We start from the raw sequence: 15,357 nt of genomic DNA on the forward strand, positions 1-15,357 counted from the left end.
AAATAAAGAAATAAATATTTGGGAGACATATGATTTATCATTTTAAAAGATAAAATTTAAAAAAAACTGGGTAACAGAAACAAAAGAGAAAATATGAATTCCTATCACTGACACTGAGTTCATCCAGTTAATTTCTATCTCATTAAGTAAAAAAACAAAGGGTCAGTTGATTAAGAAAGACTGATGTGGAATTTTACATAAATAAGAATTAACTTCTGCATGTTCAGAGAAGAGAAAAGTGGTTTAAATATATGTTGCAGATATCCCCAGAAGCTGTGCCGCTCCTAAATTTGAGAACTCCAAAGAAGGGTTTCTAAGTCTGAGAACAAGTAAGTACTATCTCAGTCTCTGTCTCCCCATGGAACACCTGCAGGTAGTTCTCTGACTGGGGAAAGGCAGTGACTGTTACTGACATTTGACCCACTTCCCTAAAGGAAGTTATAGTGCCCTTTTCAATATCAAATTGAGAGGGGGAACCATCTCTTTACAGTCCATTTCAGATGGAGAAAATATCACAACGAATGAATAATTTGGTAAGGGTAAAGCAGGGTGGGAAGGGAGAAGACAGAATTATTTGAGTAAGTGGTTACTGAGCGTGGTCTGCTAGCTAACTTATTTTACAAATACATTTAGTATAAAATTTAGTCTTGCCTTCATGAAGCTTACATTCAAGGAAAAAGAAAAATTGGTGTGAAAGCAGTATTCACATTCCAAAGTAGGCAATGGGAGAAAATGCTACATATTTTTAAAACAAAATTATACATATATATAACTCTAGGTATATATGTGTTTATATCTGTATTTATAACATATAAACATAAACATATTATAAAAACTTAATGTATCTGTTTTTTAAATTTTCCTATTCAGAATTTACTGTGAAACATGTTGATAAAGTTTTAGAAAAACAAAACTTTTTCCTGATTTTTCAGTTAAGTGGAAAGTACTATATGTATAATGACATCTATTTTGCTTCTATTATTGAGCAATTAAGCCAAACATGTACTCTGTTAATCAATCAGGTGAGCACAGGAGGAGCTGATCTCAGCAAGATCCCCTTTTCAGTCCATAATTTATGGTAAAAGGAGTCTGCTAAGATTGTACAACACACTGTGTATGCAAAGAAGGGGTATCCCACTGTGTTTTTGTATGAATTCAATTCCAAAGGGGGACAAAAAAACCCTCTACATTATAATATATTTCACAGTATTTTCCACTGTGCAGTCTTTCAGATTCCCGAATAAGATATTGTATTAAACAAAAAATAAAAATTGGCTTTCAATATTTTCAAAACTAAAAAATGAGATTATTGATTTGTACAATTGAAAAAAAAATGATTCAATGCTAATTGCCCAACTATGACTAAAAAATTAGATCAAAGATTATTTTCAAATACTTATAGTTAAATGAAATTTGCACTATGATCAGCTAATATAAAAATGGATTTAATAGAAATTCAACTTGTATAGAATAACCATGGTTACAAGAAATAAGAACAATTTTTTCTCATGTTTTTCTTTGATGTGTTTCTCCAAACAAGCTCTCTAAGGTCACTTAATTCAAAGCAATTGCACAAGTCTTCAAAGAAAGAAAGAGGAGGGAGTGGGAGGAGGAAAACAGAAAGAACAACAGAAAAAGAAAGAAAAAGAGAGAGAATAAGGAAAAGTAAGTAATAGAGAAAGACAAACACAAGTATTTAAGAATCTAACAGTGCAGTTTATAAATGTGATGTTTTATATCAAAGAAAGAGTTTACAGCACCTGGAAAAATACTGTAGTTATAGTATTATTCCAAAAATATTCAATAATTTCTTGACTTGTGGTAAACCTCAATTAATTTTTCCAAGATGTTCCATAAGGTGTGTGCACTCCCATCCAAAGAAAGTGTTCTGCCTTCAAGATAAATAATCGAATCTAATTTGCCTTATTCAATTTTGTATAACCAGTCTTAAGATCTAGGGGTGGTACATAGTATCTGGCTAAAAAGTTGTTAACTGAATCAATAAACTTATAAAATTCTGTGTAGTAAATTCCTTCTCCAGGAGCATGACATTTTAGAAATATGTATATAAATCAAGACTATAATTACATCCTTCAAACTCAAGTGCGAAGAAACACAATATCTTCACTTTCGAGACGTTTAAGTTCTGGGCTTTAAGCCCATGTGTCACTAAGTGGCAAAACAGTTCATCTCAAACATCCGCTTTTATTTAAGATAAGACGATGCTATAACCCTGGATTCTTCTAAATAATCTTAAAATATTCAATAATAATCTTAAAATTCCAAGGCCAAAGACTCAGATCTCCACCTTGAGTTAATAAATGAATATCACACATAAGATTGGGTCTTAATATAACAGAGGTTATTTGTTTACTCTAGAAGATTTTGGATCAGTATAAAAAAAAAAGAAACATTCAACAGTGCTAGAAAAATGGGAATTATACATAGAATAAATTAGCCATCCATGGAGGAACTTTTATGTTTGATATCCAGAAATCTAACTAGATTTTATTCTCTGAAGAACGTAAATGGAATTTGAAGAGCTTAGAGGCAGGTGTTCTGCGGTGTCTGAGAAGGGGCAAACCAGGATGACAGGACTAGGTAGAAGTTATCAAAGGTAAACTTGTGTTTGCTTCTCAATTTGTTTACTTTTTTCCCTGCGACTGACTCAGATGCTGCAGAATAAGGGCCATTTATCTAAAAATGAAAATAAACCTGACATGTGGATTGCAACATCCGGTCTGAAAACACCTCCGCTTCTCAACAGAGGAAATTCCACAACTTGTAAATTACTTGTCATCTCCTATCTTCCAGCACCACACACTTCAAAATTATAACCCTGTCTTTTCTTCCTAATAACCAAAAGTGATGATGATTCAATCACGCTGTCATAAGGTGTGAAATAAAGTACATTGTCAAAACATGCATACCCTGTATTAATTGATATAAATAAAGTTCTTCAAATCTTGCCTCAAAATCTATATGTTATACTTTCTCTGTGCAATTCTATGTGTTTTTTCCTTCCCACTATTGATATAAAAGAGGAACATATTTTCTCTAATGCAAAATGAGATATAAAATATTCACCATGAAGTGTAATGTCTATTTTTCAAGATATAAACCCTGATTTATTCAGACAGTAAAATTTCTGAAAATAATTGCAAAAAAATAAAATGTTGTTACTGAAATTTCTATTAAATGCAATTTGCAAAAGTTAATATTCTAACTTCTTTATAGTGGTTACTGAATTTTCCAAATGACAAAGTTTGATATTTTTGTCACATTTTATCTATATTTATTTTATTTAAGAAAATAAAGGCAACATCTATTCATTTATCATGCAAAAGGTAACCAAACAATTTAATTAAGTTTACTATATTACCTATGAAAAGTGCTGCTTTATATTTCTGTGATTCATATATATATATATATTTTTTTTTTTTTGAGATGGAGTTTTGCTCTTATTACCCAGTCTGGAGTGCAATGGTGCCATCTCGGCTCACCGCAACCTCCACCTCCTGGGTTCAGGCAATTCTCCTGCCTCAGCCTTCTGAGTAGCTGGGATTACAGGCACGCACCACCATGCCCAGCTAATTTTTTATATTTTTAGTAGAGACAGGGTTTCATCATGTTGACCAGGATGGTCTCGATCTCTTGACCTCGTGATCCACCTGCCTCGGCCTCCCAAAGTGCTGGGATTACAGAGATTCAAATATTAAGTGTAAAACAGGAGTAAGTTTTGACTTACTCCTGAAAATATATGTTTCATAATTTAAAAAGTCACATTTTGCATATAAACCAAATTGAAAACTTCTGATGCTATTAGGTAGCTCAATTGCTAAAAGTACTATTTCATGTAATAGTCCTTCAAATTTTGGAAACGTGCCTTACAATTAAAAAAAGGGTTTTTGATCTGTGTTAGCTATCCAATAATATTAATAGCAAGAATAGGATAGAAAGTAATTTGAGTTTTACATAACAGACTTTTTGACTTACATCTTACAACCTCCCTATGGCTCATGAACACACAGGATTGGAAAGAAGCCCAGCATACTAATTTTAAAATGTTATTTGAGATGAGCTGACAAAAGCGGTAAACAATTAGAGTTGAATTTAGCAATTCAGGCTATAAATATCACTTTCTTTTATCCTGTCCACTGCCTAGATAATAAAGAATACAGTTTATATAGGCCAAGCTTCATGAATAGATCGAATAGAGGATATGAATTAGGCATTCTGTTTTAAGTCAATGCCAAAACAATATCCTTTTAAATCTAGATATTTCCCATTGAATCTTGTGAATTTTCTTCTGTAAGATTCTCCTATAAAATATAAACTTTCATGGGTGATTTTTTAGTAATAAGAATAACCGTGATTATCATGACAGTGGGGCTAACACTTCACAATGTGGACCATGTGCATGGTACAGTTGTAAGTACTTTACATATAAGAATTGTTGCAGCATTACAATAAATCTAGAAGGATATGCCATTATGTTATCCATTTTATAGGCAAAAAAGCTGAAATACAGCAATGTTAACATGTGCAAGGTCACATGTCTATTATTGACAAAGCTACAATACGTAATGCAAAATCTCTCTATGACGCTAAGGACGAATAATCACATTTCCCCTAAGATAAACAAAATGAACAATTCTATGAAAATATTAGCTGTCTAGATAAGGAAGCATATATGCATGAAGAAGGGACATAAGAAATAGAAATTGTAAAAGCGCGCCACTGATGAAGAAAACTGTAATATGTAAAAAAGGGATATCATTTTAATAATAACCTTCAGCTACTCTGGGGTTTAGTTTACAGCTTTTGTTTTAAGAACTTTTTTCTGGGTTGAATTTATATATAGTACTGTTTATTGAAATCTTTTTATTATTTTATCTTTTTTTTTGATAGTTGAGTAACATTACATTGCATAAATGTACACTTTGGTTCCCTAGCTCTTAAAAGTGTACAAAGTCACTTAACCAGTCAGATGCTCCATCCCAGGACCTGAAATTCCACTGAACTAACACAAAGATACCATCAAAATGAAGAGATCATTCATAGTGACAACACAGGGAGAGTCCGGTAACTCAGTTGCTAAAAGTACTATTTCATGTAATAGTCCATAAAATTTTGGAAATGTGCTTTATGATTAAAAAAAGAAAAGGTGCAAGAATCCAGTAATCGTGATAGAGGTTAGAACGGAATTCTAAATACATGTTTCTGTTGTATCATTGATATGGTTTGGTTCTGTGTTCCCACCGAAATCTAATGTGAAATTTTCAGCCCCACCTGTTGAAGGAAGGGCCTGGTGGGAGGTGATTGAATTGCACGGGGACGGGTTTCCCCCTTGCTGTTCTCATGAGATCTGGTTGTTTTTAAAGTGTGTGGCACTTCCCTCTTCTCTCTCTCTCTCTCTCTCTCTCTGTCTCTCTCTCTCTCTCTCCTGCTCTCCAATAGTAGGACAAGTTCGCTTCCCCTTTACATTTCCACAAGTGTAAGTTTCCTGAGCTCTCCCAGCCATGCTTCCTGCACAGCCTGCAGAACTGTAAGTCACATAAACCTCTTTTCTTTATAAATTACTCAGTCTCAGGAAGTTCGGTATAACTGTGTGAGAATAGATCAATACAATCATCATACCTACAAATTTTCTACCTACGATTCCTTAGCTCTGCTCATATTCCTAGACTGATTCTCCAGCCTTGCCATGAATTCTCAGAGCTTAATGGTATCATTCTAATTAAGTTTCTGCTTAATATAGCAAAACTACTTTCTATTACTTGTCACCCTGAACCTTTATTGGTCAACTCAGTTTTTTCAATACCACAAATTATATTTTCAACACCCTCATTTTATCCTAATCTGAGGCTAAAAAAAAAGTTTAAAATTTCTGATTATAGCAATAGAAGTTGTTAATGTAGCAGTTAAATTTTCTTGTTGCCACATCATTAGTTATCTATAATTCTGAAAGGTATAAATAAATGTTAAGAATCATGAGTCTTCTCATTTACTTTTTCATTTATTAGTACATTAATTTAGCAGAAAATCAGTACACAATTATTGACATAGAAAAATGTCCATTTAGGTAAAGAACAATTGTGTGTAAACAGTAATATACATATGGCCATGTATAAAAGAGATGTATGTACATTTTTGTACATGTATTGAGATGCTGTACTTTCAAATTAAAATAATGTTTGTATATGGAAAATAATAATTTTAAAAATTATACTAAATATTTTTATATTGTCCACAACATAAATTGCTTTAAAATTAGAAAAAAATGTGAGGAAAAATGACAGGATACAGGGCTAGTGTGCAGAACATAATAATGTGTGGAGACTCTCGCCCTGAACTTTTGCTCCAAGAATCATCATAGGAATGTGCCAGAAAAACTGAAATAACTCACATATTATTCGAAAGAAGCAGCACACCACTGCAAATTCCATGAGACAGGCAGAAAACTGAAACACTGCATGTTCTCACTCATAGGCGGGTGATGAAAAATGAGAACACATGGACACAGAAAGGGGAGTACTAAACACTGGGGTCTATTGGGGGGAAAAGGGGAGGGCCAGTGGGAGAGGGAGGTGGGGAGGGATAGCCAGGGGAGAAATGCCAAATGTGGGTGAAGGGGAGAAGGAAAGAAAAACACACTGCCATGTGTGTTCCTACGCAACTGTCTTGCATGCTCTGCTCATGTACCCCAAAACCTAAAATCCAATAAAAAATTAAAAAAAAAAAAAAACTGTGAGTTCCCAAAGCGTGAAGGGGGAAAACCTGCCTCTGAACACACAACCCCACTGGAGAGTCTGAAAATCCCGATTACAGGAGAAGGATTTAACCTCACCTAGAGCTGGAAGGGATTTAGAGATCTGCATGAAGTATAAAGTAGAAGTAGAAGCAGGAAGAGCCTTACAGGCACCTCCATTCTCCAGCTCGAGCCCAGGGAAGCCATTTCTAACTACACCTCACAGAGGCCCTCAGGGAAGGCACCCAGCATAGTTAGGGAGGGGTCACAAGGTGTAAGACACTTCAACTGAATTTTGGAATAATTCTCAGTGGGCATGAAGTTTTTTCAGTAGAATCTGAGGGGTAAACAGGAACTGTTGCAGCTATGAGTGCAAGAACCACCACTGACATTGTGGGCAGACAGCGAGAGGTGAGGCCTAAAAGTGGAGTGTTCTTGCTCAGTGGGGAAGCTTACAGCGTGGGGTTTAAGTTCCACACTCGGGCTGCCCAGATCTAAACTGCTGTTGGCAGGAGACTGGGGCAGTGAGACCAGCCTCGCCAACTGTGTGAGGCCTTTCACTACTGGCTATCCCCCACTTCCCTAGCAAACTATATGCCACAGCAGAGACAGACTTAGTCACCTCTGGAATATAAGTCCCTTAGCCCGAGAACCACACCCTTGTCCCCCACAGTGGCTGTGGTAATTCCTAACCAAGGGGAGTCTGAGACAAGACCCATATAACCCTGCCCCACCTGATGGTATTTCTCTACCCGCCCTGGTAACCAAACACAGAGTGACATACAATCTTGAAAGCTTTATGGCCCTGCTCATCCCTGAGAAACCAGAATACCTCCCCCGTCCAACTTAAGGCAAACTTACACCCCACTGCTAATACTGCAGCTGCTGCTCTCCTGGCTGGAGGCCAATAAACTCAGGCCACTATAGCAACTTATTACAGAATAACCCTGCTCCCAGCAAGGATAAACCAATAAGTAATACCACCATCTGCAACATCCTTGCTAACCAGAAGTGCTGTGTCTGTCTACGTGACAACTTCACTGGTGGCATAATCGGCATTCAAGAAAGCCAGCACAGGAAACATCCACAACCAAGGACTTTCACAGAGTCTGCTTCAGTCCTCTGCTAGCTCACCACAGCGGGTATTGGAATCCAGTGTAGGACACCTGAAGACAGATCACATCAAGACTCTTTGCATACATTCCCCAGAACCAGCCTAGAGCTGGTAGCTCTGCTGGGTGGCAGGCCCCAGAAGAGCAATAATAATCACTGCAGTCCAGCTCTCAAGAAGCCCCTCCACCACATCAAGGGATCACCGTGTACAACAAAAGAATCAGAAAGGCAGGTCTTGAGTTCCAGATCTTACCACTAGTACATAGTTTCTTATAGCAGAGACACAACTGCAGTGCTGGGTGCCGTAGGCGAAGTCTGTACCTATACCTGCCAGGCAGGCAGCCTCTGAGATGGTGAAGGGCTTTAGGGAAGGGGTCCTTGTTCCTCTCTGGTACCACACTGCAGACACAGCTGGGGGTTCTCCCAAAGCAATGCAGCATGAAGGCTCGAATAGCCCTTCTGGAACAGTACAAGGTGAGAGCAGTCCACAGGAGGAGCACACACCGGATTCAGGCCTGCACAAGAGGCAGTCACAGTTCTTCCCTACTTGGAGCAATAACATTCCCATAGATGAAAATAGCTGCCTACCTGATCTGAATAGTCAAAACACCACAACAGCAGTGAGGCTGTGAGGTGAATAACTTTCTGCTGACCTGGCAGGGGAGCTGAGGTAGTTCCCACTTATCACCCCAATGAAACCTCAGCACATCTGACTGAAATCTCCCCCAGCCATCCTCATCAAGGCTGGGACCTCAACCCACTGTTGGGTATTACATGAATCTGTCTCCCTTCGCCAAACCAGTGCCCGCCCAGGGTTACCTCCCCAATTGTCCTGAACACTGACTCATCAACAGAGTAAATAAAACACGGGAAAAATTAATTAATTAAATAAATAAATAAAATGCATACCACAAGAAATGAAATAAGCTTCAAGAGATCCCTGCTGTGCCAACACAGCAGGAGACGGTGAAGTAACTTTCATACCAAGGATATAATTACTGCAACCAGCTTCAGGGAAAGCCAACACACAAAGACACTGTGTAACTGAGGAATGCATGCAGAATCTTCACCCCTGCAAGTACCAAGAAGCAAATTAGGCTAAGATAAACATTAATCTGATGCTCAAGAGGGGGGAGTACAGTCCAGTTAAAAATAAATTAAAGAGCAATTTGAAAAAACAGTCTACCAAAATGAGAAGGAACCGGAAAATTTCGGTAACATGACAAAACGGGGTTGTGTAGCACTCCCCAAAACATCACACTATCTTCCCAGAAATAGATTCAAACCAAGAAGAAATATCTGAATTGCTAGAAAAAGAATTCGGAAGGTAGATTATCGAACTACTCAAAGAAATATCAGAGAAAGGTGAAAATCAACTTAAGACAAATTTAAAAGTACAGGATACGAATGAAGAATTCTTTAGAGAAATAGATGCTATAAAGAAAAATAATTACAATTTATGAAAATGAAAGAGACACTTAACAAATACAAAATGCATAAAAACTTTCAACAGTAGACTAGAGCAAATAGAAATTGATGTTCCTGAGAAAGAACATACATCTAAAAGCTTGTACAAACTATTTGAGGAAATAATTGAGGAAAACTTCCCCAGCCTTGCTACAAATCTAGACACCCAAATATAAGAAGGTCAGTGAATACCTGGTAAATTCATTATAAAAGATCATCACCTAGGCACACAGTCATCAGGCTAATCTAAAAAGTAAGATAAAGAAAAGAAACTTGAGAGCTGCGAAGCGAAAGCATCATGTAACCTATGCAGGAAAACCTATCTGATTAACAGCAGATTTTTCAGCAGAACCCATACAGGCTTGAAGGAATTGGGGTTCTTTAGCCTCCTTAAAGAAAACAATATTTAGCCAATATTTTTGTATCTAGAAAAACTAAGTTTCATAAATGAAGAAAAGATACAGTATTTTTCAGACAATCTTAACCAACTTTTTTTTAAAATAGAGTATATTCCATTGATTTCATTTGTTTCTACTGTTTTCAATTATTAAATCTAATAAAATATATGTTCTGTTAGTGTAATTCGGGTAATGTCGTATACAGCTTGAATGATTGTAACACATGTGCTTATCCTTAAAATTTTTAATCATCCTTGTTTATGGTGACCAGAAGAAAGTGCTACTGGTCACCATACAAATGTTTTGTATTTGGATATCACCACTTAATTCAGGAATATGACTGTAGAACTGCCTCATTAAATAAGCTTTCCAGTAAAATCAGACACGAAATATGGGTAGTTGATACCAAAGTGCTGTTTTTTTCTCATACATTTTATATAGAACAAAAAAGAATCTCATTCAAAAGTCTTACCACCAATAAAATGCAACAATTGAAATAGATTCAGATTCATTTTATAGAGATTTAACAATAAGACGTAGTTTGGCATATCTGCAGAATAAATCTACTGAAGCTCAACGAAACACTTACCTCTTTTTTCCCTGAGGCAATCCTGTCTGATACTGAATAGAGTAGCATATAGCAATTACCATGATATTAAAACAACAAAATTTAGCTTTTAAAAGGGTTAGAGGACTAGGATGAAAGAAAAAGGATTTAAAAACACAGAGACACACAAAGCAAAGCCATTAACTATTCATTCCTAAACACAGGAGATTTTAAAGATGTATTAAAGAATCTGGGTGTAGGTTTTACCATCATTTATGGCAGGTATTTATTCTGATTTCAATTTAACCTTGGCATGAGTAGTAAGATTTTCAGAAAAAAATATATTTATGAAATATAACCATTTACTAAAGGCTTCAAATATTTTTTTACATATTTCATTTTTAAACAGTTTCAGACTTACAGAACGCCATGGTCTGTATTTTTGTGTCCCTCCAAAATTTATGTTGATATACTAAGCTCCAAGGTGATATTATTAGAAAGTTAAGGGAATTTTTCTTATCTCTATAGTTTTCCCTTTCCAGAATGTCACTTAATTGGAAAGATACAGTGGGTAAACTTTGAAACTGGATTTTAAACTTAGAAATATAAACTTTGAATCATCTACATCTTTTAATGCTTAATAACTCATATTTTTGTTGCTGAATATTATTCTCTTGCATGGACATACCATATCTTATTTCTTTATTCTCCTGCCAAAGGTCATCCTGGTTGCTTTTAATTTTTGGTGATTATGAATAAAGCTTCTACAAACATTCTTGTACACATTCTGTGTAGACACACTTTTCAAATTATTTAAGTAAATGCCCAGGAACACGATTGCAGGACTATATGGTAAAACTTGGTTTACATTTGAAAAAACGACCAAACTGCCTTCCACAGTGATTAGGCAGCGGTACCATGAAAAAGTGGTACCGGCCGGGCGCGGTGGCTCACACCTGTAATCCCAGCACTTTGGGAGGCCGAGGCGGGTGGATTACAAGGTCAAGAGATCGAGACCATCCTGGTCAACATGGTGAAACCCCGTCTCTACTAAAAATACAAAAATTAGCTGGGCACGGTGGTGCGTGCCTGTAATCCCAGCTACTCAGGAGGCTGAGGCAGGAGAATTGCCTGAACCCAGGAGGTGGAGGTTGCGGTGAGCCGAGATCGCACCATTGCACTCCAGCCTGGGTAACAAGAGCAAAACTCCGTCTCAAAAAAAAAAAAAGAAAAAGAAAAAGAAAAAGTGGTACCATGAGCTGCAGTCATCTTAGTGCCCATTCATTCTCTTTCTCTTTGCATAAGAGGTTAATAAGTTTGAAAGGATCTATTCAGCATGGAACCCCTTGCTCTGTATTGCTAAAATACTATGTCTGCAGGGAGGAAAATTTGTTACTTTCTTCTCCAGGGCCAGGTCTGTCTGTGGCAGAAACTTACACACATTCAGGGAAGATAGATATGTACGTTAAATTCTGTGCCTTCTATTAGATAGTACAGTTTGCCATAAATAGCAGCCATGCAATCTAACCTATACATAACCAATAATTACACCTCACTGTCTTTTATGAGATACTTTCTTTACTTGGCTTTCAAGAGACTACTTTTGACTCCCTCTTTTTCTGTCATGAAAATGTTACGTGAAGTGTGATATGCAGAAATGTTAAAAATATACAAAAAATTGCATAAACATGTAAATGCAGTTTTTTGTTTTTTGCTTTTTACTTGTGTGAATACCTTTACAGTCCTTCAGAGAGACTCTCTTTTTTTTTGAGATGGTGTCACTCAGGCTGGAGTGCAGTGGCGCTATCTCAGCTCACTGCAACCTCTGTCTCTGCCTCCCAGATTCAAGCAGTTCTCCTGCCTCGGGCTCCCAAGTAGCTGGGATTACAGGCACATGCCACCACACCTGGCTAATTTTTGTATTTTTAGTAGAGACGGGATTTCACCATGTTGGCCAGGCTGATCTCAAACTCCTGACCTCAGGTGATCCACCCGCCTCAGTCTCCCAAAGTGCTGAGATTACATGTCTGAGCTACTGTCCCTGGCCAGTCCTTCAGAGACTCTTAAACATTTTTCTTTCAATAGTTTTATTAAATTTAAAGAAAGTAAAACTGAAAATGAAATGGCTCTTTCCAAAAGGTCATTAGTGATAAAGTAGATACACATTGTGGCTTCATCTTCAATAGTCTCTGAGGATCATCCGTTGCTATCACAGCCTTTCAGCCCAGCCCCTGCACTCTGGCCAGGTCAGTGGAGGTGCAGATGCGGGCAAAGCCTCTGCAGCAGCATTTGACAGACAATGCTCCGACCCACCAGGTCCAAGACCAACCAGGCTCCTAAGAGACACATCAGAGGAGCAGGGATTGGCATCTGCTCCTCTTGGTATGGATGCTGGGATGTTTCCTAAATTTTGTTGTACATTTTTAGCTAGTTTGATCTGTCCTGGAGAATTATGAGGAGCAAGCCTTGTTGGAGGAGTAGATGAAAGAGATTCTGTTTGAAGAAATTTAACAAAAAGTTCTGAAAAAGAACTGTTAAGGGCAGGTTGCTGATTCAGGCCCAGTGGTGTTCCAGGGATACTTTTGGATCTCCTCCAAGGCACCCAGTCATGGAGGACCTGTTAACAGTGCCATGCCTTTCCTGACACTGCTGCTCTATTTTTCTCCCTTGTGACACCCAGGATGCTTCCCATGGCTTGTAACACTACATGTTCTGTGTGTTTTGGAGTGTTAAGATATCTAATGAAGAGGTTTCTCGTGAGGAGTTGTCCACTTTTCCTTCTGTGCTGCTGGCTAAATGTATGCATTTCTTTTGGAAATGATCCAGCCTTTCCTGTAGGACCACGTTTTGCTTTTCAAGTTCTTTGATTTCTTCCTGATATTCTATTTCCTTTTCCCTGGATGTTTCAGCAATTTTCTCATCATCCTGTTTTAGTTTACCCACATCCGTTTCTAAAACTGATACTCTCTTCTTCAGATTTCTCACCTTCTGCCTCAGAAGCTCATTTTTACTCATTTTTTTCGTGAGATTTTCTCTCGGCGAATGTATTAGACTGTTTTTGGCTCTGATGAAAAGGTTTATCCCCTGAGTAACCTGTCTAAGACATTGTGTTTCTCCTTCAGCTGCCGAATTTCTGAACGCATTTGTTCATATTCTTTTCTTTGTCGTCCTGAGGCGGCAGAAGTGGAATCAGACAGTCACTGATTGTCTTCTTGGGGGGTTCTAATGGCTGCGTCTTTTCCTGCAGCGCTTTTCTCGGCTTCTCCATCTCTTGGGGGAGCAATTAGAAGACTCAGTCAACAGAACAGACTCACTTGCATGAGGAGATTCTGCAGATTGTGAGATTCTGCAGATTGCCTCTCTGGGCAGCTGGGGTAAAATATCCAGCTGTGGGAAGAGACCCTCCTTGCCACTGCAGAGCTGTACAGTGCGGCACTGCATGTGTGCTAACTCCCGTCTCAGGTTTTTCAGTTGAGTTTCACACCCTTCATAATTTTGCATCAGGTCTCTACCGTTCATCTGACACTGAGAGTCGTCATCACTGCCAATTAAAAGTTTTGCCCGAAGTTGAGGAAGTTCTTCTTGGGGTTGGGCTGCCCCCTGCTGCACTGTGGTCACCAGCTGCTCTTTCCATGCTTCCAGTTTCTTAACGGGCTGTTTTAAGATATCGGGTTCTTGTGGAAGCTCCTCATACTGATAGATAGCAATATTTTCAGGGTCGTGACTGGTGCTGGATGTTTGCAGAATGGTCGCTAAAGGCTGACGTTTCTGACTTAATGCATCTATTTCATTATCTTTTTCTTGATTGAGATGTGTTGACTTCAGAACATTGTCTTTAAGCCTCTCCTGACCACTACTAGTGGATGCGTTTTTATTTTCCTCTTGCAGCTTACACAGGCCCCCTTCATTGTCATCCAATCGATGGTCATACTCTCCTCCTACACAGCTATTTTCCCGAGCTGCCTCTTTCCAAACACCTGATATTTCTTGGGTTTCCAAAGCAGATGATTGCAGTTGCTGCTGAACGTGAGCAACACCGTGGGTGTGAGAAGCCGAAGCTGTTGTAGCCCGAAGGCCCGGCACCTCCACATCTTCCTGATGGATGACGTGAGTCAGTTTGCCCACCTCACTGATGGACGGCTGACCCATCCGTTCAGTTAAAGTCATATTCTGGTCATGCAGAACTTTCATCTCCAGTTCTTGTTCGTTCATTCCTTTCACTAATCTTTCAGTTTCCAGTTTAGATGAATCAGGCTTTTCAGTTCCATTTTCTGTACAAAGACACTCAACTTCTCTTGTTTGAAAAACATCACGGTCTGTTTGAATGTCTTCTCGTTTTCCACACAGGCGGGTTTGGATTTGATGTTTTGTATTTTGCAAATTAATTTCTTCATCTTTGGCTGAAAAGCGCTGGGTGTGTGTGATATTCCTTTGCTCTTGCTGGCACTGAAATGATCCATTTCCTGTTTCCGGTGTTGTGAAGACTGAAGTAGCTGCATCTTACTGCCCAACTGCTCTTGAGTTATCTTTCGAGATCTCATTTCTGCCTCAAGACTGTTGCTGCAATACCTGCATTTCTAGCTCCATAATTGGATCTGCAGCTCTCGGCTGCAATACCTCCATTTCTAGCTCCATAATTGGATCTGCAGCTCTCGGCTCTGCCATAGGTGCAGTTTGACTATGTTGAAGTGTCTCATTCAGTGGTTCTATGAAGTTCAGGCATGCCGCAATGTCCTTGATGTCAGAGTTAGGGAACTCGCCGTGTATCAGCACATTTGAGATGTGTCTGATGAAGGAAGTCACATTGTTGCCCACTCAAGCCAGGTGCGCCAGGGAATGGCCTACGCCAGAGCCAAGGCCCCCGAACCAGAAAGACATAGCTGTGGGTTTTAGAACTGACCTGCTCTCCTTCACAAAAAGCATTCAGTGCACTGGGATTCATGTCCAGTCTGAACAAGCCAGGGAAGCCCTGTCTTTAAAACAAGACAGTCACAATGAGGCGTTGCTAGGCAGAGCCTGCTGAGCCTCACAAAGGGCAGAATGCTGCCTGGAAACACACAGGCCCAGCCTGGGGCATCACT

General features: G+C 38.5%; 1 long non-coding RNA gene across 1 annotated transcript; it reads left to right on the forward strand.

Moving 5' to 3' along the window:
- Positions 1–261: 261 nt before the first annotated feature.
- Positions 262–2,965, forward strand: LOC144580658 (uncharacterized). Its single transcript, XR_013530596.1, has 3 exons — positions 262–329; positions 1,541–1,665; positions 2,673–2,965. It is a non-coding gene; the product is annotated as an uncharacterized LOC144580658 (long non-coding RNA).
- The last annotated feature ends 12,392 nt before the right edge of the window (positions 2,966–15,357 follow it).

Source organism: Callithrix jacchus, chromosome 21 (assembly GCF_049354715.1).
Source record: "Callithrix jacchus isolate 240 chromosome 21, calJac240_pri, whole genome shotgun sequence".
Taxonomy (NCBI): domain Eukaryota; kingdom Metazoa; phylum Chordata; class Mammalia; order Primates; family Cebidae; genus Callithrix; species Callithrix jacchus.